The 26,459-nt window shown below is 36.7% G+C and overlaps 1 protein-coding gene across 6 annotated transcripts in view; it reads left to right on the top strand.

Annotated features, from left to right (window-relative positions):
* The window catches only part of LOC149710210 (zinc finger protein rotund-like), a 411,108-nt gene that overhangs the window by 20,103 nt on the left and 364,546 nt on the right, over positions 1-26,459 (top strand). For 2 of the 6 annotated variants that reach the window (XM_089860354.1, XM_089860343.1), the window contains exon 1: positions 13,229-13,893. The exons of 2 other annotated variants lie outside the window; for them this stretch is intronic. The gene's annotated coding sequence lies outside the window, so the exon portion shown is untranslated. Of the gene's footprint in view, positions 1-13,228; positions 13,911-26,459 lie in introns of those variants that run through there. 2 more of the 6 variants (XM_089860346.1, XM_089860337.1) reach the window with 1 other exon arrangement.

Genomic DNA, 26,459 nt, shown 5'->3' with positions numbered 1-26,459 from the left:
GATACACAGGGGCGTATGATTAAACCAATAAAGCGGAGAGTATTTTCTATCAAATATTGTTTGAAAATTTCTTCAAACCTGACAGAAAATTAATTTATTTAAAAACATCAAATGTACCTTACCACTATTGGGATTTTTACCTCTCCGAGTGACGATGACGTCACGGAGAGGTATTACACTGGACGAGTCTGTCTGTCACGCGTTCGCTGTTGGCAAATTGGAGCAAACGTGTTCGCAGGAAGCAATATTTGCTTCTACTCCATTATCATCGTTAGGGTTAAGATTTACGCGGCGATCGGCTAGAGTTATGAGAAACGACTAGCCTCCCAATGGCAGGGCTTCTATTATGGTTCACGCAATTGTGGATTTTCATATCATTTCATTTATTGTGAATCAATCGCCTTATACACCCTAAATTTCCAAAAAAATGATAAAAGAGGCATATACGCTTGAATTCAAACGTCAACAATAGCTATGATTTTAGGAATAAAGTTTCTTAAACGATTTAACTAGAATTAAGGTAAATCAATGACGATTAAAATGATTAATATCAACTATATTTATTTAAGTATTTAAAAAAACTTCTTAATTGCGTCTCGACTCGGAGACGTTTATTTTGGTTTCCCAACTTGTCTTGTTTATTTTTTATTTTTGGTTCACTTCTAAATTATGACTTAGTATAATAGTTCAGCGTAACGTGGTAGGTAGGAAGGAATGAATGAATGAAAAACACCTGTCTCGTATAAAATAGAGGTATCACGATTGTCAATGGCGTGTTTACTAAAGCTTGGCTATTTACGAGCTATTCGGCGCCGGTTTGTTTTGAAAGGCACGCGTGCTCAGAATGCGCTAATTTCCCGATTACATAAATTATTGGTGTTTTTTTTCTTCTACCATCGAAACCCCCAGCATGGGGTGCCTAAAGAAATCGAGTTTTAACGGCGCTACGACTATTTAGTTATGTTATAAATATCCCTATTAAGTCAACATGTATTTACATGATATCCTAATTGAGTTTTACAACATTTTTACTTATTTTTATTTGAAAATATTTCTAAATCTCAGAATAATATGCATGCCTTCCATGGGCGTGTGGGCCGCCATCTCTGGCTGATGATGTCATAAATAAGGGTTCACAATACCTGGATTAAACGCAACGTAATAAATATTTGACTAAAATTCAGGGTAATAAATAGTTGTGCTTAAAAAAATTCGGGAAATGAATAGTTTTCAAAAAACTCAGGGAAAATTAAATTTTTATAGTAAAATTCAGAAAAATTTGTGAAGGGCTTGCTTCAACTATTAAAAACCACTTCCGGTGACTCCATCTATGGGGAAAAAACATGGAAACTCAGGGAAATCGGTTTTCCAAAAGTTGTATGAACTATGAACCCTGATAAATGTGTCGTCCTCTGGTGGAAAAACCTGTTGTTTGTTCCGTAGAAGGTGCTACTTGCAATGATGCGACCACCGTAGATAATACTGACAGGATGACGTCATAACTGTGTCGTTTTCTTTTGGATGTCTACAAAGATTATTGTTTAAAACGCAATAGATACTTCTTAAAACATATCTGATATGCATATATTGAAGACTTTTAATGTTTTATATTATATTCAGTTCTACTTTGCACTTGGCCAACTTGACTAACAGAGGGGCTGACAACACTGCACTGAAGTTTAAGCTGAGAGAGAGGGGGGGAGGAATTTTCTCTAGCCCCAAAAGTGAAAATAGACATTAGAGATCAATAGGTCGACTATGACATAGTGATTTTTACCTGCCCAAGTACTGAGCTGAGAATGTAGAATTTCTGTGTGAAGAGTGTTCTGGTTTTAAATGGACATTGCAAATCCTTAATTATTTAGTTTGAATTTTTGGAACACGCTGTTATAGAAGCTGTTAACCTCAAATAACTAAGTGAACTTGTGTACTTGAAAATCAAGGTACGAATTAAATATTGTGGTTGAAAAATAAATTAATAAATTAACTAATGGTGCAACATAACGAGGCGAAAGTTTAGTTACGCATTCTAAAAGAAAATGCGGGAAAGCCGATGTTAAAGGGGGAGATGTATCGAGTTCTGAATGTGGGGTGGCGAGTGAGTAGGATTGTCGAATTCCAGAGGCAGATAGCTGCTTACAAATCGAGGAGTAGGACACTAAGGTATAATCATCCAAATGATTTTGAATCACAAGGAATCGCTGGAAGTCACTCAGATCATTAAAATATTTGGTATTTATACTGTATATAGAATTTGTGAAATTTGAATCTTTGTACGATCAGCCAGGTTAATAGTAATTAGTAAGATGATATTGACCGTCGTACGAAAGCTCCCATTAAAATCAATTTTAAAAAAAGTACCCATTTATGATAATAAGTTCGTAATTTTATATGGTAATTACCCTATAAACTGGGTAATTAATGTTAAGCAAGTGTCATAACATATCAGGTAATCAGTATAGAAACGAACCACACGTGGTAATCTTTCCTAAAAGGTACTTGCTAATTTGTAAACTACTGAAAATCTGGTTTGCTACAGCAATCGAAGAAATCAGGTGTGCAAAGTTGAGTCAGTGTCCAACCTCTTTCACACAATGAAACGTCGCGGAATCTTTTTCGGTAACAAATTTGGGCCCCCTATTTCGCCCCACACGTCCCCTTTTAATGAACATTCTCAAGATTTCACGGATAATTGGACCCCACCCCCTCTTCCTCCTCCTGAGCCGAAGCGAAGCCCCCAACCCCAAGCTAAAGGATAAGACTACTTTTAAATTGCAGAAATGCTCGGTTACGTCCGTTTAAGACGATTTCCTCAATGAAAAATGTCCACCAGTTTAAAGTAGGAATAAAGTGCATGTATGCACTCGTTAAAACGCGAAGAAGGAATTTGTCGAGAGCCACAAACGTTTAAGGAACATTTATTTTTATCTAAATTCATTTAAATTCAGGAATTTGGACTCATTTGTTCGCCTTAATACTTAGAAAATAGGTTTAAAACAAATTACAAGTTTTGGGTAAAATGAAACAATTTTGTCAAGCCTCAAAAATCCTTATACATAGTTTACCATTTACACAAGGAGACCAGTCTTCTTGGAGGACAAAATAGTCTGCTACCACGAACTTTCTCGTGACGTCACACCCTCCTATTTCCTTACCTCGGTTTTGGCGACCATAATGGAAGTCGTCAGCTCAGTTCATACAATATTTACGTCATGTCCTCGTAGCTCCTCCCCTCTCGGTACCACTCTATAATTTGCACTTTTGTCCTATAAATAGCCACGTCTCTTTGTGTAAATGGTATGAATCCTCCTAGCCTGAAAACTATGTATACTTCTGGGTTTGCGCTACACCTTCGGTCATTCTGCGTTGCCACGCGTGACATTGGTGTCACGCGATATTATGTGTTACCAAAAACTCATATAGGACAAAGGTAAAACTGACCATTGTAGTGTATGATTGTATATGGAAACCACGACCCCGAAAAATGGGGACCTCGGTACCTAAGGTGTAAAATGTAGTCGGGGTCAGATTTTGGTACTGTTCAAAAAACAATGGTCCGATTCGTCTCAAGTATGTTTTCATTTAATAAAAAGCAGAGAGGGTAACAATTAAACGGACTACAGTAACAGAGACCAAAGTTCAACTCATCCTACTTGTCGTTGACCAGCGTCCCTCGCCCTTCTTTTATAACATTTGCAATGGCCCCTTCGTGGGAATCGCCCATGCTTAGCTGGGAATTTAGTGTGCTTTTATAGCTTTTTGAGTGTTTTAGGGATGGCCCCTTAATTAAATTAGAAATCAATGTCTTTCAGTTTCTTAATTAAATTTAAGGGGTCATACGTAAAATGCTCCAATCCTAACTTGAAAACAGTGTCCCTTAGGGTAAAACGTCAGAGAACATTTCAGACTCAAACTCGACCAAAGAACATCCCCTTAATTTATGACTGATTTATCAGCAATTGAAATGGCAATTGCTTGTCTCCTATAGTAAGTCATTTGGTCGAATCATCTCTTCAATTGGAACCCTTTAATTCACTGTAAAAAAATTAAGGTGATAATTCAAGAACTCTTCACACTTTTTATTTTAATTTTTTGTTAAATTTAGAGTAAACTCAAAGAAATTAAATTCAGCACGTATAGAGTGCTATAAATCAACTTCCTATCAAACCCTAAGTTAAGCTAAGTTACGCAATTAAAATTCGGAAATATGATTTTGAAAATTAGTATACTGTATATAACAATATGTAATATCATAGCCTCATCGGTTGTCTGTAGATCCAAGGATAACATTTCTACCTAGGCCTATATGTTTGGGGGTGCTTTTTAATTGTCGAAACGAGGGGAATTAAATTCCGCGCGCGCGTGTTGTTAATCAATGGTATGTATTTCCCCTCGTTACGGACCGACCGTAGTATTATGGTTTGGGAGATGGGGATGGTAAGAGGCTGAGGAAGAAAATAACAAAAATTCTTTAGTTCTCTCTTCAAAGAGGAGGAAGAAGAAATGAAAGCTAAAAAAAATTGGTGCCAACCAGAGGAGTGTGTTAAATTAGCTTTGCGTCGTTGATTTAATAAAGCGCCCCCTTATATCTCAAAAACGCAATTTTTGCTACACCTCCTCCCCCTCACCCCCTCCCTCTCCCCCCCCCTGATCGATACAATCATGCACTAGCTACCTACCTACACCATGGGATGGATACTCTCCACTATACAAGTTACACGGCCGACACTAAAAAGAACATACGTATACTGTATCCCCCGTTTTGTTTCCTATACCTCTCCTATCATAGCGCTATAATGATCTTAGTAAGTATGGGTCTACCGTAGTTACGGGCCATGCCTGACAAAATTAAACAGACAGCTGCGCCATCTTCGTTGAAAGCAAGTCTCGGCTCTGGTTTAGTTTAAGCAATTGCCACTAGATGCTCCTATAATCGAGGGGTGGAGTTAACTGGCCCACTAAGCTTAGCAAAGGCTAGTTTTAGCTCCGCCTTCATGGATGAGTTCTGATTGGTTCCTGCCTTTGGCAAGGTACAATTTGTGTGTAGAAGATCAGCTAGAGTGTTAGGGGACGACGGGAGAAGACGTTTGCTTTAAATGTTTCTTCTCCAAGTTCCAATCAGCTGGTATATACAAAATAGACCTTTTCAACGTAAAAAGGGGGTAGGCAACCCTCGGTATCGGGACATACAAGGGGGTTGATACATTGTCATCTCTGCGCACTCTCATCATAATACAAAAAGAGTACAGCGAAGGCGCGAAAGAGCGAGATGGAAGTCAAAGTTTCAATTGTCTATAGAGACACGGACTATTATTTGGTCGAGTGAGTCTGGGATAACAGTATAGGCGATGATTTATTTTTTCATCAAGCCCACCACCAGCAGGCGCCCCCTGTACCCATGATAGTACCCATACTTGTGAAGAGTATTATTGGGTTATGACCCAACCTATATGCGGACTGTCGTACCGTTCATACGGGAGCCATTCTTTTTACATAACTCTAGTATAGCCCCAATTCGGTTCCGTGCAGGAACAACGCAAGTTACGCAACTCCCTAAAACCGAACATAATTATAGATGTTTTTTATTTATTTATTTTTTATTAATTATTCTAAAAATTTTGAATGTTTCCATAACTTATAGTTTTTTATTAATGATGTAAATTATATTTTTATTTACTTTAAACTAATTATAGTAATTTAAGGTCATTATCATCGAGAGAAATCAAAAGTAAATTAGATTAAATTTTTCCTTTTATTTATTGTAATTCAGCGTTTTAATATTTACCTAATCGGAATTTCTTTAAAATTAGTAAGTAAACGGGTACAATTCCACTCAAATCAATAGTTATCGATTATCCCATCCCGTTTTTAAAGAAAATAATTTTATAATTACCTCTAATTTGAAATAATTTGCATTTTTATTTAATAAAATATTTTAATATGTTTAATTAATATTATTGGGGATCCATGTAATTTAGAAGCTTCTAAAATTACATGAACCCCTGATATTATAATCACGTTAAGTTAATAAATTTAATTAAAAATATAGAACCATTGCATCAAAGTACCCTCTAGAATATTAAAAATGGCGTATAAAACGTTTTTGCAGTAAATTTGGCAGGAAGCAGCTAGCTATACAAGGACGATTTCGGTTTTTGCATATCCGCTTTTAAGACGAGAGAGAGAGAGTGAATTTCTTCCCCGATATTAAGTCGCCGAGGTGAGAGAAACGTCCACCACCGCTCTCGGTCTTCCCTCGATCCTTTTACTCTCTTACTGCTCTTGAAGATGAATTTTTTTGGTCCCTCTGGTCTCATCCATCCTCTAGCTAGTTCTAGTTCTAGTTGTTGGGCGTCGTCATCTCTCTCTCCTCGTATACAGGGTGTTTGTGAAAGGTCCATCAATAATGAAGGGGCGTATTTATTGGGCCATTTTGAGTCGAAAATGTTCTATGACATTTTGCCGTCCGAGCCACTGTTTTCAAGTTATGATTGGAGTAATTTACGGATGACCCCTTAAATTTAATTAAGAAATTGAAAGATAGCGCTAATTTAATGAAGGGGTCATCCCTAAAATATTCAAATCATAACTCGAAAACCGTGGCTCGGACGGCAAAATGTCATAGAACATTTTCGACTCAAAATGGCCCAATAAATACGCCCTTTCATTATTGATGGACCTTTCACAAACACCCTGTATATTAGCGAGGCCTTAATCTTCCATTCTCGGCCGAGAATGTAATCTTCTAATTATTTTACCGCGCGCGCCAGATTACTCTAGCTGTAGCGCGCGGCAATGGCACCACTCGTTTTATTCCCGCGTATTTTTCCCGCCAAAAGAAACTCCTCTTAAAACACGTGTTTACTTTAGCAGACTACTTTACGCGGGAGCGCGAGATTTTTGCGCGAGCCATGCAAACTCGCAAATTTTTTTCTTCTTCTTCTGTTCAGCACCACCTTCTATCCTGCAGGATTTTAGGCGGGAAAATGAAGAGGTGGAATGGAGGATTCTTTTTCTTTGTTTTTCCGAGATTACAGAGTTCACGACCCCCATCTTTTCCTAGCAATGTAATAGAGTAATTTTCATCCGCGACTAAAACGCAAACACAGAGTATATAAGCGTTATTTTACACAGATTTTTTTCTTGGTGACATCTTATTATTTTATTTTGGTCTACAAAATTCAACCATAGAATAGACTTTATTCGCTTATTTTAATATTTTAATGATAAATAAGGTAGAGAACTAGGATTGAGACTATTTTTGGAGAATGATGTACCTAACAAAATAATACAATGTTAATGTAAAACACAAGTTTTTTTCTTCACTGATTTTGGTGACATAGTATTATTTTATTTTGGTCTACAAAATTCAACAACTAGGATTGAGACTATTTTTGGAGAATGATGTACCTAACAAAATAATACAATGTTAATGTAAAACACAAGTTTTTTTCTTCACTGATTTTGGTGACATCGTATTATTTTATTTTGGTCTACAAAATTCAACCATAGACTTTATTCGTTTGTTTTGGTATTTTAATGATAAATAAGGTAGAGAATTAGGGTTTAGACTATTTGGAGGATAATATACCTAACAAAGTAATACAATGTTAGTGTAAAATACGTACAGGGTGTTTCTGAAAGGTCTGTATGAAATTAAGGGCGATTCGAGTCGAATATGTAAGTTTCTAAGACACCGTTTTCAATTTATGTTTGGAGTGTTTTACGGATGACCCCGTAAATTTATTAACGAAATTGAAAATAAATGCTAATATAATTAAGGGGTCATTCGTAAAATACTCCAATTTTAACCTGAAAACGGTGGTCCGGGCGACAAATTGTCATAGAAGTTACATTTTAGACTCAAAATCGCCCATAGAGAGCTTTCAGTTGGAAGAGGAGCAGAGTCTCGTGACATAATTTACTCAGCCATATTGGTGGGTTTAAAGCAGGAATGAAGCTGAGACCACCTAATATGGCTACCAGAACAGCGGTAATACTTGGGTGGGTGTGAAAGCTCCCTATAAAGCAATCCCCCTTAATTTCTGATAGGCATTTCAGAAACCCCCTGTATTATTATTACCTTCATCAGAAGTGAGATGAGACTAGAAGTGAAGGGCTCTAGCATTGATAGTAGATCCTGGCACTAGTGAACAATTTTGAGGATTTTATGCCGCTTCCCACGCGCCTACACTACTGAGAAAAAAATTGGTCGAGTTCCAAAAACATTTCCTACCCCCTTCCCCTCAACCTAAAGCGGCCGAACACGGACGCGGCTCCTTGAATCTAGTTCGGCCGTCTACCACCGCGAGCGTCTCACGTTTTGGAGGGAAAATTCAGAAACCGCTACTAGAGGGCCAACCGTTCTTGTGTTATCAAGAATATTCACTTACGCCGAGTGAAGAATTTGGTTAGTTCAGCACTTCTGGTCTCATTTCACTTCTGCCTTCATTGATGAGATTGTATTAGTCCCTAACCTGGGATTTATAGGATTGGTTGGTTGATGAATATTCATGTTTTGTTTGAATTTAATTTGCAAGAAAGAGTGCTTCTTTTATGTATCTAGGTCTGCGGCTCCGCGCAATTTTTTGTTTTTTCACTTGTTCTTCATTGAAACCTTTGCTATAGTTTGGCTCGTGCAGTGTTGCTCTTAGATACTAACTAAGCCTAATCTAAACCCGGGACATGGAAGGAGTTTCAGGGAAGTTTTTTTTTGTGTCGGCGTATTAGTTTAGTCTCTTTCAGGGTTTTGCTATACAAACAATCTCGGTCCTTCTTACTTACCGAGGAGTCCGACATTTACACGGAATTCTGTACGTCGAGGGGGGCCCCGGGGGGGGGGGAGTCATCATTGAAATCTTAAGGGAAGTTTCGAAAACATTGAAGAATTCACGAAGTTTTTACAAAGATTTCGAAAACATTGAAGAATCTGGAAAATAATTTGAAGAATTTCGAAAACATTGAAGAATCTGGAAAATAATTTGAAGAATTTCGAAAACATTGAAGAATCTGGAAAATAATTTGAAGAATTTCGAAAACATTGAAGAATCTGGAAAATAATTTGAAGAATTTCGAAAACATTGAAGAATCTGGAAAATAATTTGAAAAATTTCGAAATTTTTGAAGAAATCAGGAAATAATTTGAATACTTTTGGAATATTTGAAGAAATCAGGAAATTATTTTGAAAAAATTTGAAATATTTTGAAGAAATCAGCAAATTATTTTGAAAAATTTGGAAATATTTGAAGAAATCAGCAAATTATTTTGAAAAATTTGGAAATATTTGAAGAAATCAGCAAATTATTTTGAAAAATTTGGAAATATTTGAAGAAATCGGCAAAATATTTTAAAACATTTCGAAATCTTTGAAGAAATCGGCAAAATATTTTGAAACATTTCGAAATCTTTGAAGAAATCGGCAAAATATTTTGAAACATTTCGAAATCTTTGAAGAAATCGGCAAAATATTTTCAGAAAATTTCGAAATATTTGAAATCAGCAAATAATTTTGAAACATTTCGATTTTCTAAATCTTAGAAGAAATCAGGAAACACATGAAAGGTATTTTGGAGTTACGGTTTCGTATATTTTTATATCAAACGGAAAACCGTAATTTATTCACTGTTCAATTTTAAAATATTGATAAAAAAAAACAAAAACAAATCAGAGAGAGTTGTTTGTTTGCTTTAAAACAGTGTAGAATATCCCTTTCAATTTAATGAGTTCTTCGTAAAACCAGAACCCAAATAAAACCCGAGAACATGACCTTATTCATCTCTCCCCAATATAACAACCCAGAGATAGCGACCTGAAAAATGCATATTTATTACATTTTCTTAGATCTTATTTTGTTTCTTTATAAAATCCACAACTTCTAAAACATAGGCCTTATTAAAGAAGTACATTCTTGCATTTATTTTAAAGAAAATAATTAAAAACAAAAAAATCAATCTTCAAATGAAGACAATAATTTGAAATAATTAAAATTTCGAATAAAAAAAAAATAAATATAGAAAAAGTTCCCAAAAATAACTTTTGAAAAACATTCAATCTAAGTAAAGTCCTCCAGTTTCAAAGTATCATATTAATTAGCTGTCTATGGAAACATTCGAGGTCTGTATACACACTAAGTATTTGTTAAGCCGTCTGCCGTTGGCTGTATTTGTATTAGGAGTCAAATATAAAGCAACATTAGCTTTAGTACGAATAAAACACAAAGTAGCTTATGGCCTAGTTTTTGATTCGTCTGCTTCATCCCCCTTTTAATTCCCCCCTTTAGTACTTATACATCTAAAAACTAAAGTATATAACATTTCTATAAGCAAGGAAGGTTTAGCTTTAGCCTTTCTCTCATCTCGAGTATCTTTCCATTTTATATCGAGTTATTCTGCACGAGATCTAGTCTAGCCCGCGGTTCTCGTTCCCGCCAATAATAGACTACATCGGTTGGAGTCCTGAGCAGGCCTACTTTACGCCTTTCCTCTAATAAGAACTGGAGAAATTTCGTATTTGAAAAAGGCCTAGCGACTTAATGCATAAAAAAGTCCTATATGTTCTGTAAGGTATATTCAGTCCTTGGGAGTCTCGCGCTCTCTTTTCAAAGCTCGCGCCAATTTGAGCGTAGGCGTGTACTTATTCGACTTCCATATTGTAATAAAGGAATGCGGGGGAAAGTGGAGCTCTTACGTAGACGGGTACTTAGGAATTTCCTCTATGTAACCTTGTACTCATTCAGTAGGTTTAGTCGAATACTTTAAGGACTACAGTTTCTCTCGAGCCCTAGAGTGAGTCCCAGCCAGACTCGAGTACGAAAGGCACTGAGGGGAGGAGGGGCGGGAAACGGGCGGTATATTATATAAAAGGACCGTTACCCCATCATAAATGTATGCTTCTTATTGGTACAGGTCTTAAGAACGATTCAAGAAAAAATAAAGAAGCTAGACATGGCTAGATCCTTCTTTGGGATTAAGTTACGTGGGCGCTTGCCCCTTCTTGCCCCCCTACCCCCTTGACTATGAGGGGTTTTTTTTTTCCACTCCAACGCCACTGCGCAGTCTCTGTTATTTTCCTTTCTGCTCCAGGCTACTCTGTTTATTTTTCTTTCATTTGGCAAGCAACTTCACTCGTATGTTTTTTCTGTTACGGTGCGTTCTACTCTTAGTTTTCAATGCGTTCAATGATGGGAATTACCTTTTATAACCTCAGGATTAATATACTTCTTTCTATCAAGTATACTTAATTTAATTTGAAGTTTTTAGGTACCTCTTAACTTCTGTTTCTAATTCGCGCCTTTTTTTATTACGTATGAAACGCAACTTTTCCCGCCATATGAAACGCAACTTTTCCCGCCATATGAAACGCAACTTTTCCCGCCATATGAAACGCAACTTTTCCCGCCATATGAAACGCAACTTTTCCCGCCATATGAAACGCAACTTTTCCCGCCATATGAAACGCAACTTTTCCCGCCATATGAAAGGCAACTTTTCCCGCCATATGAAAGGCAACTTTTCCCGCCATATGAAAGGCAACTTTTATTTATTTTTTATTTCTTTTAAATAGAAACGCACGCTCTAATTGGGTCCCCCATAATAGAAAAATCTATCAAGAAGGCCGTGACTTGGATAAGTGTTGAGTGTTGAAACGATGTTAGGTTTGGTGAAAAACTGTAGAATCGTAATTCATTTAGGATTAGAATTAACTGTGAATGTATACCACTGTCAATTTGCAGTAATCGTAAATCCAACCTTGGTATATTTGTAAACACATGGAGCTATGTTTGGTTTCATGGAATTTTCTTGGTGAGACGTACTCGGCAAAGCTTTTTTTTCTTTGCACCGAGGGTCCTATACTAGCAGTTTTTTATTGATCCATGTCTGAGAGAGACCAAGGATACGGTTTTGTTCGTCTCTTCCGATGCAACGCGGACAAAGTGGGATGGTTAAAGATAAGGGCGATTGCATAATGATGGAACTCTAGTTTCTTCAACTTTGGTTCCATAAACTCTGGTAACTTGAACGTGGTGTCCCGTGTCTGCTGAAAGAATGTCTGGCCTTAAGAATTAGCCTTCGCTTTTTCTAAGCGTAAGAAAGCGCCGAGTAGAGGTTTTTTTCTTTGAAGATAGTCGGAAAGAAGAGTTAGGCAGGCGAGCGCTTTCTTGTTTATGGGGCGCTTTTTTTCTGGACGTGAGCGCTGTGTTTAGTTTTCTCCATCGCTCGAGCTCGAATTCCCCCGCAGCATCCCCAACGAGGAGCTGGACATAACGTTCAGATGTAATAGGAGTAAACATTGAAGTTAGTTATTCACGACTAGAAGACGGCAACCTGATCTCTCCCCCCCCTAATGAACCTCTCCTAAGGTACCCTAACCTAAACCTAACTGAACAATAACCTAACCTAAACCTAAGTCAACCCTAACCTAAACCTAAGTCAACCCTAACCTAACCTATACCTAAGTCAACCCTAGCCTAACCTACACCTAAGTCAACCCTAGCCTAACCTACACCTAAGTCAACCCTAGCCTAACCTACACCTAAGTCAACCCTAGCCTAACATACACCCAAGCCAACCCTAGCCTAACATACACCCAAGCCAACCCTAACCTAACCGAACCTTAACTATCACACCATAAACACAACTAAAGAAGTCAAGTTGCTGTCTTTTGATTAATCTTCACAGAATTGTGAGATAGCTTCCCAAATTTTAGAGTTAATTTTCCCCTTAAAATTGACAATTTTAATAATCCGTCCTTGAATACTGAATAATTGGCTGGGCGTCCGACCTCTCGATCTCCGATCACCGCGGCAACAGAACTGATCGGTTTGCGCCGACTCCCGCCATTTTTTTTTTTCCTTTTCATCCCCCCCTCTTTTTTCCCCTCCACGGTTGGTATTATTTTTTCTTCGCCCCCTCTACGGCGTTTTTTTCCTGGGTTCGTCTACCCCCCTGGAACGGAGGCTTTCTCTCACATCCCGGCTAAAGAGGGTGGAAGAGGGAGGGGGGAGGATGGAAGAAACTGGAAAAAATGGCGCGTAGGGGAAGGAAGGAGAATTTCTTTTCTTTTTTCCCTTTTTCCTGGCTTTTTTCCGGAGGGGGGGAGGGAAAATAATTTTTTTTTCTTTTCCACCGTCGACGATAGCGAGCGAGTGGGGGATTGGGGGGGGGGGTTAGAGTCTGACGGAATAGCGGGCAGCGGCGCTCGAGCAGACTATGGTCTAATAAAAGTCGGAGGTCCGAAAGATTCACCCGAACAACCGGGCGCCCCGAAAAAAGCGCGCGCGTTTTTAGCTCGCGAATAAGAAGCCGCGCGTGCTTTTAAAACCACTACCACTACTACCACCAACACCACCGCTTAACCGCCAAAATAAAACTGTAAATTTCGCGCGCCTTTTTAATCATCTCGCGCCAAAAAAAAACTGTAAAAATTCTTCGCGAACTTTTAATCATCTGTAATAACATTAATAGACTTTGCGAAACAGTATCTATTACATTTAACATTGCTTTCAAATCTACCAAGACTCTTTATGATCTACTAATACTTGGAATCTCTCTAAAAATCTACTCTACTATCTCCTTCTTCGTCTATGACTCTATGCTCTCTCTAACTATCTCGTTTCCAGTGTCGTTTTGCGTGATTCGAAATAGGTTTTGTTCACTTCATTAAACTCTCTACAAACTATCTCAATCTCTACGAATAAGAATTGTGGCCAAAGAGTCGAAACTAACTTTAAACTTTAATCGAAAATTAATCCGGGTAGTCAATTTTTGGTGCTTTAACATTTATTAATTAACTTTGTATCGTAAGCTATTTTGACTCGTTAAAAATTGCGACTCTTTCTTCTTCCATCACGGCGGCTTCGTCTTTCGCTCTCAGGACGGCCCAACGATATCAACGTAGGCACTCCAATGATGTATATTATCAATATTTTTCTCTTTCAATTTTCGTTGTTTGTTTCAATTCGTATGCTTTAGCCTTTACCTTTAATTATTACACGTTTTAAAATGCCATACATACTTTCAATGTCGTTGTCTTTCATTGAATTTGAATAGAGGCGCAAATTCACTCTTTAATATTCCATTGGCTAATGAAGTAACACGTGACAAGGCCTTTACAACTATCCTGTTGGTCGAAAATCCCGTTCTTCATTGGTTGTTGGTTTTCCTACATGAGATTTTCGAACCGCTTTCTAGAAAGGGCCATACGCGAGATTTCAGAATTTTATACATGAAAGACTGGAAACAACTTATTTTTGAATGTTCATATCAAGGGGCTGGTCACTCAGAATAATTAGTGTACGCTCTGTGCCTGTGCTAAATGAATAACATGTTCTATTAAAAGTATTACATTTGACAATGGATGTACTGGGAATTAGAGAGTGATTAGCCCTCGGTCCAAATATCAGTGTGTTTCTGATAAGTCTGTTATATTTTAAGGGATGTGTTCATAGTATCAAATAAGTGAATGAAATGTGTCAAAGAACATGGGGTATATTACCATTAAGCTACTAAGATATGGGCTCCCAAACATTGATTGGCCCGTAAAAAAAGGAAATTGGCACACATGGGGAGTAAGATATCAGCCTGCATATCTTGTTTAGACAATTTCCATAGCCTCCATTCTAAGAACGTTAATGAGTCATTATCTAGCATAAGTGTGCTTTTAAAGTGTGTCTAAGCTGGTAATGGAAAAGTAGTTCAAAGCGTAATAGCACAAGAATTTCATTTAACACCGTTCTTTAGAGGTATTGCTCAAAATGTCCACAATTGACATTAATATACACTTGTAATTAGCTTTACTTTGTCAGTGTACGCACACTTTTACCCATTTAGTAGTACACTTCTGACACATAAGGCTCAATAACGTTTTTAGATTGAAGATATTGGATAAGAATGATATGTCTTACTTCACATCATCTGTGACTCTTTCCTTGGTTTGAGGGACAATCAATGTTTGGCAGACCATATCTCCGTAACTAAATGTTTCAGACCCCATGTTCTGTGACATTTTTAACTCAAGTTTGACATAAAGAACACACATTAATTTATTATGGCAGACTTATCCGAAAAACATCCTTAATATTGTATAATATTTTATTTACTAATTTAACCGTATTTTTCTATAAACTTTACCACTTCTTAAAATTCAGAAAGTTCAAAACATTATTATAGTTTGTAAAATTTAACGTGTAATCACGGATTTCTTTTGCAGTTTTTGTCGAAATAGAAATCGATAACCAATCTAAGGTATCAATTTTTAAGACTTTCTCCCCCCTCCCTTTATAGAGTAATAACTCCTCCAGGTTTTCTATAGCCTGTAGTAGAAAGTTACAAAACTTGCCAGTTGAAAAAGACCGTTTTTTTGCCGCAGTCTGCAATAGAAAAAAAAAGAAATCTATATTGTAGAGGAAAAGGGGGGGGGACTCAACTCCCGACTTTATCCCCCTTTTTTCTCGTTGGGTCTTTCTTTTTTTTTTGGTATCGATCTCATCTAGTTTTTTTTTTTACCCAGCAACCCTTTTTCTACATCTACTTCTAGACTGAAATCCCCTCACCCTAATTCCTCAACCTCTCTCTCGTGTCTGGCTAGCACTTTTTTGCGCAGAATGTCCGTCTGCCCATTTCTATATCACCGTTTCACTTGACCCTTATAATAAAGCCTTTATTACTATATATTGCATATCAAATTAAGTTTGAAACCATCGTAGCTTTATTATTGAGTGTATCAATATAACTTGATAGTGTTGGTTATTATCTTTATCTCCTGTCGCTTTCACTGAATTGTCACACACGGATCCATAGCTCACTCACCCGCTAAATACAAGGTAACACGCGATTCGTACATACTGTATAGAACGCGACTCTTAATGGCTCATTTTTATTCTATTTACTTTATTTATTTGTCTGTATGCAACTTCCTACACGCCCCTTCTCCCCTCCCCCCCGATCACGTGCCACCGTATTCATCCTCCTACTCGAGGACTTCGATACTTAGTTATAGTTTTACAGTTTTTAGTCTGCGTTTTTATCTAGGTGTGGTTATGTAATAAACCAGACTAGCTTTTGCAGTAGTGGTAAGTGTGTCTGTTTGTCTGTAAACCAAGGGTACACGAAAAATTAGTGTGGCTTGAAACGGATTAAGGCAAGATCTGCTATCACCTTATATTGGCTCTATCGTGTGAATGAGTTCACAGGGTCTATCCTGACTTCGGACATACGAAAAACGAGTTTTTCGGGACCCTTTTCATGTAAAAATACACTTCCTGCTCTTGGATAGACCATTTCAAGGTAACAAAGGGGGTAGACAACTGTCGGTATCGGTTCATACAAATTATGAAAGGTGGTTGATACGTTACCGTCTCTGGGCACTCACATGACACAAAATGGCTACAGCGCAGGCGCCAAAAATCGAGATGGAAGGCAAAGTTTTACCCCCTGTCTTTCCCTCTTAGTTACATAGAAATGGTCTATTATTGGGAAAGATATAACATTGGCATCGGCAATCAATTCAAACTGGTATATTGTGGCAACCCTCAATTTCAATTTTTAGTTTAATTTGATGGACAGCTGTATCGAAGCCGATTTGTCGGAAAGTGTATTTAGTCGAAATATTACTACCAACCACACCTAGCTAAAACGGAAATTTTATTTGCGTGACTTGTTTGCATTGGCGATGAATGTCAAGGTTAGGTTTTTTTGTGATAAATATATTCATCATGGATAAATTAAAAATATATTAATCTATTTATTTTGAGTTTCGACTCGAAAGGGACCGATAACTCTGGTGGTGGTACGATAGGAGCGCCATCTATCAGTAAAATGTGCTTAAATGAGTCATTTATCTTAAATTGAAGTTTCACCCTAGCTTCCGTTTTCGGTTGATGTCCAGTCTTGGAAATAACAATTTTTTTAAACTAGTCCTTGGGAACACTGCCTACCCCTTTAGTGTCGAAAATAATAAACTGGTCCCTTCTAGGTATCCTAGATAGGTTTGCAATTAATAAACTGGTGCCGAGGACCAATAACCTATAACCCCATGCACTTCTTGAATTTAAAAACTAGTCCAAGCAATTAATAAACTGGTTGTTGGACCATGCAGAGGAGCTGTAGTATTCCACAGAGTTGTTGTCTCAAGTTAAAATTTATCGGAAAACAAATTGAATTCCATAAAAATTTATCGAAAAAATATTCTGCCTTTAATAAATTATACGTAATGCATAAATTAAATTAGCCTAATTGGTCTGGAATAAATTTGAACTAATTCGCGCCATGATGTTATGAATGAAAAACTACAAACTTAATTATACGATACTCACGAATTCCGGAAGCGATGTAGCACTACACCCAGAGCTTTGAATTTTTTTTTATACATAGTGAATTTTTTATTTGGCACCCCGGCTAGGAGAGCTTCTAAAATTAACCCTTCAATGAACAGACTAAAAAAATCTGTAGCAGTTTTTTAGTCGCATTCGAAAGAGTGTAAACCTCCCTGAACATTACTAGATGTATCGAAAGGGTTGACGGCTGAGTCCCATCTCCAAAAAAAAAAAATCCCCTGGTAGCTTCGGACTATTTTTAGGGTGTTGTATCATCGAATACATGGCCCTCTCCCCCTTCCATGCCTTTAACCACGTTATAACCTAAAGAATAGTGCAAAATTAGGCCTAATTGAGGAACCATACTACCTCGGTTGCATCTCTAAAAGGGTTAAAGGGAAAGTAACGTTAAATTTTCGATGCGAAACTTTTTTTACACACTTTTATTTAGCTTGGCTTCTCTTTCTCTGTCTGTCTTTCTGTCTGGGTCAAAATTTGTAACCCATTTCTATAGAAGGGATTTCTCCCAAAATTTTCTTTCATGTGCAATTGTGATGACCATATATAAATCAATTATGAAAATGTTCTGTAAAACATTTGCAAGGCTTATTACTTTTAAGTTATTTCGAAAATATTTTTTTTTTGTTAAATTGTGACATTTTCAAAAAACAAACATAACTTATTGGGTTAAAGTTTTACATTTTCAAATAACAAACGTAACTTTCTAGGTAAGATATTAAAATTTTCAAATAACAAAAATAACTTATTTGGTTAAATCTTGACATTTTCAAATAACAAAAATAACTTATTTGGTTAAATCTTGACATTTTCAAATAACAAAAATAACTTATTTGGTTAAATCTTGACATTTTCAAATAGCAAAAATAACTTATTAGGTTAAATCTTGACATTTTCAAATAACAAAATAACTTATTACGTTAAATTTTAACACTTTCAAAAACAAACATAACTTATCAGGTTAAATTTTGCCATTTACGGGTATTTAAAACCATGAAACCCTTTTAGTACTAGAAATTAAACGATACTACCCCTTTAGAAGTCCTTGAGAGAACCCAAAGCCAAAGTTTTTTATTCAAATCTCACTTAGAAACTTTGTTGGGGGCCCCTGCAATTTTCAAGGCGGCGTAGGGTGCATGGTATCCCTCATTCACTCACACACGCTCTCAGACCAAGTGGAATTTTTTGTAGGATACCAGATCATTGGTTTATGGTAACCCTTTGAATCCCTCTGGATGGTATATACAAGCAACCATACTCTTTTTTATATAGGAATGCGTCATGAATTTTTTTGTACCAGCAGGGGTCCCAATTCATTCTGTTAATTCGAGTGTTTCTTTTTTATCTGTTACCAATGCAAGGCAAGGCACCACTTTTTTCAGTAGCTCGTGAGGGTGAGGGTGGCAATTTTTTTGCACGAGCTGTACAGCTTATAATCGAGGACACAGTGTTAGTTGGGATTTTTGTAAAAGGGAGGTGTTTTGGGCTGATTATGTTTGGTATCAATGTAAAGTTAGTTTGGTGTGCCCCGGACTATGAAAGGCATGGTAGCGCGTGGTTGGAGCATTAATCACATTCAGTGGTCTTCGCCTCCACGATGACTTTCATGGCCATGGATGAAAGAAGGGCCTTCCTCTTCTCTTCTTTCTCGATGATGGGTCATTAATAACAGGAGCTTCTTTCTGTCGACTGCTCTTTCAGACAGACCTCTCGGATTTTGAGAGTTAAGGCCTATTCAGATTAGACTAAATCTTACGTTTACGATGGTGAAGTCGCTTTCCTCGCTTAATTAGGCACGTGACAACGACTATACGTAAATGATTCGCGGGTTTAGCTTGAAAATTTTCAGTTTCGTTTGGCAGTGTCGAGATGGCACCATCTACCTCGTTAGCGCCTTTTCTTAAGCCATAGCTCACTCAATCATGCCTTACAGACGCATGATCAACTGAGCTACACATTACCAGACGATACTTGAAACGTTTTAGGATTCTTGGCGGTGTTTGTAAATTTGCATTCTGCTATTTCAGCACTAAAAATTCTTGGTTCAAAAATCACCAAATACGAGACTTGTTTTAAGTCGTCTGCTCTCACCAAAACAAAATTAATGGGAATGTAAGATTTTACTGTAGTCTGAATTGGCCTTCATACTAGAAGTCAATGTTAGAAAATATTGGTAATTCAAAAGATGGAGGTAAAATATAGGGTGTTTGATTTAGGGCAGGCATTTTTTTATATTTCATAAAGTAATTTAAATATAATTGATTTGTTTTACTGATAAACATGCCTTTATTATGATGGACTCAATTCATCATTAAAAACCTTCTATTGAAGTAGATTTTATCTATGGAAAGTAGTCCAGAAATATGGCAATCTAGAGTTTAAGAAATTGGCCTAGAAACGTTGACGAAAAAGTGTAGTACCGTTTCTTAATTTTGCTATGAACCAGCTCCGACTCCGTTGATCCGACGATGCACCCATATTTCGGGGCGAAGTTACCATACAGGGTGAATTTATCCGCAATGTTTTCATAGAACGCCTTTAGAAATGTTTCACCCTCCTTACACCGGCTAAGTTCTAACACCGTTCTTTCCTAAATAACCTATATTGTGTTAAATCTTTAACTAAAATGAGGATAAGAGTTAATTAAATTATGACTATGACGTCATTCATGATAAATCTTTGTCTCTCACTCCTCCTTGTTTTGTACATACCTTGAAAAAGGAGCGCCAACTTATTATATCGAGCACTTTTTTATTTGTCGGGCCGGATGTGAAGAAGAGTGTGTCCCATTGTCCATCTAGCGATGAGTATAGTAAAGGAAGGTAGTTCTAATTTTAGTCGCATTTTTTGGCGAGTGCAACGCTCTTGACCAGGGTGGCACTGCAGGGATGAGCGATGGGCAAGGCGGGAACGAAATACGATCATTTTCCAATCTCAATAGAAATTCTGAACAATGTATTCTTCGTTCGTAGGACGGACTGTGTATGGAAATCTCTATAGAGGGGATCGGACAAATAATATGCCCGAAACAAATCTGGACTTTTAAAGAGAGGGAGATCGGAACTCGATATACAGGGTGTTTCTGATAAGTCTGCCATAAATTAAGGGGGATGTTCTTTGGGTGAATTTGAGTCAAATATGTAACTTCTATCTCCATTTTGCCACAAGGGATACCAGTTTCGAGTTATGATTTGAAGAGTGTTTTAGGGATGACCCCTTAATTAAATTAGAAATCATTGTCTTTCAGTTTCTTAATTAAATTTAAGGGGCCATCCGTAAAATACTATGTTCAATCTTAACTTGAAAACGGTGGCTAAGAGGGCAAAACGCCATAGAACATTTTCGACTCAAATTCACTCCAAGAACATTCCCCTTAATTTAGGGCAGACTTATCAGAAACACACTGTTTATTTAGTATGTTGCCCTCTTTTGTGGCCTTAAAGAGATAGTCGCATTTTTATTTCGACTACCGAAACGTTTTTATGGTTTTAAATACCGGCAAATTCGGAATGTTGAGCTTAATAAGTTAGATTTTGTTATTTGAAAATATGATTTATTTCGAAAACGGAAAATAAAATATATGCAGCCTGTCATGTGACTAGATGATGACGTCATAAATGTGTTGCCTTGTTGCTATAAAAGAAATGCAACTTTCGACTGCCGTTTACACCAGAGCTTACCCAGTTACCCTGTGTGTCGCCGTGACTATAGTGACTTCGTAACGGTGTTCGTTTTCTTCAAGATGTCGATGTAGATTATAGTGTTTTACGGATGACCCCTTAAATTTGTGTAAGAATCTGAAAGGCAATGATGTCTAATTTAATGAAGGGGTCATTCGTAAAACACTGCAATTATAACTTATAAACGATGGTCCTTGGAACAAAATGTCGAACATCATTTTCATAAAATACTTTCATCTTTTATTATATTCGAAAAAAAACTACAAAAGTTTAACACCAAATTTAATGATCAATTTATACAATACTATCCCTTTAAACCGCAAAATTTTTCGAAATGCGAAAATGCATTGTATTGAGCTTGATTTCTAACCTTTTCGAAATGCGAAAATGCATTGTATTGAGCTTGATTTCTAACCTTTTCGAAATGCGAAAATGCAATGCATTGAGATTGATATCTAACTTGGCCGCATTTATTTAATTCTCTCAATAGTGTCTACATTCTCTTGGTCAGTTGCGAAGTTACAGATGATGTGGCCAGTTAAAAATTGTACCAAATTGAACGTGGCTGCAGTGCAAATTTATATGAGAGTTGCCAGTGACACTGTACATACAGAAGGTTCCGGCTAAGGTTAGTTGTTAACTCCGCTTGGAATTGTGGGTCTTTAAACCCCCGTAGGAGTCCGTCTGTTATGGGGGGAGGGGAAAAGGGAGGGAGGGGGTGTCAGTTATAACAAAAAGATAAAAATGTTTTAAGCGAAGAAAGAAAAATATCTGGGAAAAATGGCTTCGATCGATCAAGTGGTTGACGGGTCCCCGCGTGGCCATCCAGCTTTTTCCCGCCAAAAAGTATCCGACGGCATTTTGGGAAATATTTTTTACCCCGTGGCGCCCCCTATTCTCTTTCGTCCGAATTATTATTCTCAATAGACGTACAAATTTTCTAAAGAAATTTATCAAAAAGACGTCACCTAGAGTTTGAGTCTTCTTCGACTTCGTAAAGAAACCGTACGTACGCCTTATTCCCAAAGAATAACTCTATAAAATTAGCTAAACTGAATAAATTTTAAACGCAAAAGTTTTTCTAATAAGTTACAGAAGCTGATAATATCATATGCATAGTTTTTAATTTTAAACAAGGAGGATTGATACCTTTTCTTTTACACAAGGAGGCGAGGCTACTTGGTATTGCATTTTGGCCTCCAAGTAGCCTGGCCTTCTGGTGTAAATGGTATCAATTCTCCTAGTCTGAAACTATGTATAGTGCCACATACTGATTACTGATATAGTACTAGTTTAATTTCGACTAATAGTTTTCAATGTGAAAATTGAGCTCAATAAGTTAATTTTGATATTTGAAAATTGAAATTATTTCTAAATCTGATAATAAAATGGGAAAACAGACCATCGTTTGACTGAAGCTGCGTTTTCACTAGACCTATTGAACTGTTTTGGAAAGTCCTTATTGATTTTTCAAAAAATTGAAGGCATTTTCTCGTGAAAGAGCAGCGAAGTTTGCATTTCGTTCTTTACAAAACGATTTCAAGGTGTCTAGTGTAAACGCGGCTTGAATGATGATGTCATAACGATGTCACATTCTGGTGGGAAAAATCTGTAGTTCGCGACTGCCATTTGCTACACAGAAAGTTCCGCTGCAACGACGGTAACAACAGCAACAGTTCGATGTAATAGCTGCGTAATAATTTTTATCATGATATTGTTTTATGGGTAACTAGCGCCATATTTGACATGATAGAATGGTAGCATGGTGACAGTTTTAAGGTAATTAGATAATCCAGGCGATATTTGGTTCTTTATACATTTATTGGAATGGGAGTGGGTGATTAAACATCCTGTTAAATCTCTGGAGCAGAGGATTTAGACACGCTTTAGTCGGTAGTTTCGGGCGCAACGTTTTTCTTTTTATCCGCATCATTTTACGTTTATTTTTGCGTGAATTTGTATGGACATCGATCAAGGCTAGGTTGGCCGTTTAATGACTACGTAATATCCTGTTTCTTGTTGCCGGCGGGGGGATGGTGGGATGCGCTAATCTTTACGGTCAACACGAAGGTGGGAGTGGAAAGGCGTCTTAATAGAGAGGTTTTTTTCTTTTTTGAAAGCGGAACATTTGTCTTTGGGATTTTCAGCCCCGCTTCCTTATTCCATCAGCTGATCCATCAATCTCTCTTTACATTGTACCATCGCTTTTATGCTAATTTTAATCAATCTGTATAACGCGTTACCTCGCCTTCGTCACTACGTGGACTCCAATCCAGTTTTTCGTCAATAACTGACTTTGGGGCTAATCTGTATTTGATATTTTAGTCTTTCAAATAATATTTTGGTTTAATTTTTAAGTTAATTTTTATTGAATTTAATATTCGTTTCGTTATTTATTTTTATTTATATAATTTAATTTTTTGTTTATTTTTTGGATTTTATAATTAATTTTTTTATTTATTTATTTAATTACTTTATAATTAATTTTTTGATTATTTTTTTAAATATTTATTTATTTATTTATTTATTTATTTAATTACTTTATAATTAATTTTTTGATTATTTTTTAAATATTTATTTATTTATTTAATTACTTTATAATTAATTTTTTGATTATTTTTTAAATATTTATTTATTTATTTATTTAATTACTTTATAATTAATTTTTTGATTATTTTTTTAAGTATTTATTTATTTACTTATTTTTAATTAATTTTTTATTAGCTTTTTGTTTCTTAATTAATTTTTTATTAGCTTTTTGTTTCTTAATTGATTTTTTTATGTTTTAATTAATTTTATATTTATTTTTATGTTTTTTTTTTATTTATTTTTATGATTTTTTAATTTATTTTTGTTATTTTTTCTTTATTTTTATTTCATCTATTATTTTTAATTAATTATTGCCTCTTTTTATTTTTTAATTTAATTCAGTTTATTTTAAAAATAGTACATATTTGCAACCCAAACCCATTTTCATAGTTTTAAGAAAGCAAAAGTCGTATTTTTCAATAACTTTCCCATACTTAAGTACTTAATGGTTTTATCGTAGATTTTTTTAAAATTCTTTTTTAAAGAGCCTAAAAATTACCATAATTGTTATTTTAATTATTTTAAGGAAAACTTCTATCATGTTCCCATTTAATTTAAATTATACTAAAGTTTTCGATCTTCTTCAAACCCTTTAAAATATTTTTTATTCCTAAAAAATAACGTGTAATTTGTAAACAAAATGGCCAACAATTCCACGTGACCCAACTTAAATACCAGTGTTGTGAATGAGCTGAATGAGCTCGATCCTTTTTTTTTTTTTCAAGGGGTCTTCCCCAGGAGGTTTAGCAATGATATTTTAGGGGAAACGGGACTCGTCAATCATCGGAAATGACTTTTACCCGCGCTTTTCCGTAATCTTCCTGTATATAGGGGCCAGCAGCGGCTGGCTGTGTCTCAGTTTCCTGAGGGGGGCACTATCCCCCCAGCCCTATTAAACGACGATCGAGGAGGCGTCGTTCAGGGGCCAATGATTCCTGACGACGCCGTTTGTTTTAATTGCCAGATACCCTATATCCCCTTTAAGTAAGAAAGTCCCCCTTGAAAAACTCATTTTCATTAGTGAAATGCCTAGAAATAATTTTTTATCTACGTGTGCCATTATTGTATCTCTACCTAGGTTATAGGAACGGAGTTTCGTGTGTTTGTTAATTAGTGGCAATCGAATACAAGAAAAACTATAGTTAAGGGTTAAGGAAGAAAGTCCCCGTTGAAAAAGTCATTTTCATTTGTGAAATGCCTAGAAATAATTTTTTATCTACGTGTGGCCTTATTGTATCTCAACGTAGGTTATAGGAACGGAGTTTCGTTTGTTTGTTAATTAGTGGAGATCGGATACACGAACGAAGAACGGGTTAAGGAAGATCCGCTGTACCCTTGGAGATCTTAAAGACCTTTTCGACGTACAAAAGGGGTAGGCAACCCTCGGTATTGGGACGTACAAGGGGGTTGATACATTGCCGTCTCTGCGCACTCTCATGATACAAAAGCCTAGAGTCCCAAAAAGCAAGATGGATGGCAAAGTTTTACCTCCGTGTATTTTCCTCTTAGTTACATCAAAAGACAATCGACCGCCATCTAGCGACTAAAGAAATTTTTAGTGGAGATCAAGTTCGGTCCTCCAACCAGGGGGGTGGAAATGGGGGTCGCATAGACCGGTTGGAGATATACTGGCGTCCTATTCTCTTACAATTGTTAGGCTTTGATATATCATCTGCATTGGAGTAAATTATTCGGGAACGTTGATTTTTCTATTTAGCAAAATTCCCATTTTAACTGCGGGTTCCTATGATGTCGAGGTAGCTATTTAATAATCCTATAGCCTTATGGTTTTTGGGCTTGGATTTTTGCCGCCATCTTTAAAAATGGCGGCTCGAAAACTAATAAAAATGTCCCGACGGGCTGACGGGCAACGCCGGGTGCCTTTGCTACTAGTTTATTGTAAAAGATCTTTAAAAAATCAAGGAAAAAAGACTTCCTTGAAAGTTCAATACAGAAAAAGTCAAGAAAATGAACGAACATATTGGTGACCGAGTCTAAAATACTTTGAACCCTTTGATCACGTGATGACTGCGTCTTTAATCGGTTGACAATCACGCAAAGTGATTGGATGAGACATGTGGGCTTCGTATGGAAGGGGTTGATGGGTGGAACTGAGAGAGTGCGTTGGCGTCTTCTATTTTGTCATCATAGTCATTCGGGTCGAGGATGCGTGATGATGGTTCTTGTGACGAGTGGTAACAGCCGGTTGGCGCGGCTGCACTATACTGGTGTCGACTTACCACCGGATTTTCGCCATCGACTCTCACCCAGCCCAACAACCTCCTCCCCCCCCTCTCTCACTGCTCTTCTGCATGACTATATACTTAAATATTGTTAAATAACTCCGACCCGGGGATGAATTGTATAGAACCATAGCTCGCGTTGGTTGCTCAAGGTCACGTGACTCTTTTTCTCGAAACGGAAAAACCAGAATTCTTGTTTTATGGCGTAGGAGTAATGAATATACTAGAGAATTCCACGCATCGTGAATCTGATAATATTCGGGATATAAAAAAAGAAATCGGAGCGTTCAATATACAGGGTGTTTCTGATAAGTCTGCCATAAATTAAGGGCGATGTTCTTTGAGCGAATTTGAGTCGAAAATGTAACATCTATGACATTTTGTCCCAAGGGCCACTGTTTTCGAGATATAATTTGAGTGTTTTACGGATGACCCCTTAATTAAACTAGAAATAGTTGTCTTTCAGTGTCTTAATTAAATTTAAGGGGTCATCTGTAAAATACTCTAAGCTTATCTTAAAAACGGTGGTCCGGGCTGCAAAATGTCATCTATCTACAGTATATTTATATAAATCAAAGTCCTGACTGACTGACTGACAGACTGAGTGATTATCAACG

Source organism: Phalangium opilio, unplaced genomic scaffold (assembly GCF_054372755.1).
Source record: "Phalangium opilio isolate 3A_F unplaced genomic scaffold, DU_Popi_V2 ptg000011l_1, whole genome shotgun sequence".
Classification (NCBI taxonomy): Eukaryota; Metazoa; Arthropoda; class Arachnida; order Opiliones; family Phalangiidae; genus Phalangium; species Phalangium opilio.
The sequence above is the reverse complement of the archived record's forward strand: the minus strand, read 5'-3'. Positions and strand labels throughout refer to the sequence as shown.